Raw genomic sequence first — 1,294 nt, 5'->3', positions numbered from 1 at the left:
ACGACGGTAGCCAGGGGCTGGGTAGGGGTGGGGAGGAAGGGGGGGGCCTTCCTCCCCCCCGGCCGGGGCCCCCCCCTCGGGGGGGGGCGGGGGGATGCTTGGGAACGAGGTAGAGGTGTGGTTGCTGGATGTGGTGAACGTGCTAAATGCCCCTAATTGTTCCCATTAAAATGGCTAATTTGTGTTAGGTGGGTTTTGCCTCAAAGAAGGGGGGTGGGGGGCGAGAGAAGAAACAGAACACGTGAGAAGCCGGGCAAGACATAGCTGTACGTGGTCCGTCTCCTTCAGGAGACCGAGGAGTCCTTGGTCACCTGCCCCACCATTTCTTTCTTTCTTTTTTTTTTAAATTTTTTTGGGTAACGTTTATTTATTTATTTGTTTGAGAGACAGAGAGAGACAGAGCGTGAGCGGGGGAGGGGCAGAGAGAGAGAGAGAGAGAGAGAGAGAGGGAGACCCAGAATCCCAAGCAGGCTCCAGGCTCCGAGATGTCCGCACAGGGCCCGACACGGGGCTCGAACCCACAAACCGTGAGATCATGACCCGAACCACCCAGGCGTCTGCATTTCTAATCATGAGCCCCTCGCCACCCCCCTAACAGGAAGCCCTCTCAACCCGGCACTGATGCCAGGCAAGTTCTCAGATTTGCGAGGACTTTTCTAGAAACTGTCGTGATCCTGGCTAGCTGCCCCATTCTTGAGGATCCAGTGAGTTAATGTACCGAAAAGTACCTAGAGGGGTCAGCCATTCTGCACAGTAACAGCAGCAGCAGCTGAAAAGGGTCGAGGGCTTTCTTCGGCTCAGACATGCAGGCCAGACTCTGCCTGTATTATTCCGGCTAACCTCCCACCGGCCCCATCAGGCACCATTGTTATTATTCCCAGTTTACAGATAAGGAAACCACTGTTAAATCATTTGTCCCAAATCACACAGCTGACAAGGAGAGGCCCCGAGCCAGGAACCTAGGCCTGTCCAGTTCCAAAGTCCATGCTCTTGGCCACTATGCTCTGTTCCTCCCTAAATTATAAACTATTAAGAAAAACAAAAACCTGGGGCGCCTGGGCGGCTTAGTCGGTGAAGCGTCAGACGTCGGCTCAGGTCATGATCTCACGGTTCGTGAGTTCGAGCCCCGCGTCGGGCTCTGTGCTGGCGGCTCGGAGCCCGGAGCCTGCTTCCGATTCTGTGTCTCCCTCTCTCTCTGCCCCTCCCCGGCTCACACTCTGTCTCGCTCTCTCTCAAAAATAAATACACGTTAAAAAAAATTAAAGAAAAAAAAAGAAAAACAAAAACCTGACCT

The sequence above is a fragment of the Herpailurus yagouaroundi genome, unplaced genomic scaffold (assembly GCF_014898765.1).
Source record: "Herpailurus yagouaroundi ecotype Mexico unplaced genomic scaffold, PumYag 160, whole genome shotgun sequence".
NCBI classification, from domain to species: domain Eukaryota; kingdom Metazoa; phylum Chordata; class Mammalia; order Carnivora; family Felidae; genus Herpailurus; species Herpailurus yagouaroundi.
The sequence above is the reverse complement of the archived record's forward strand: the minus strand, read 5'-3'. Positions refer to the sequence as shown.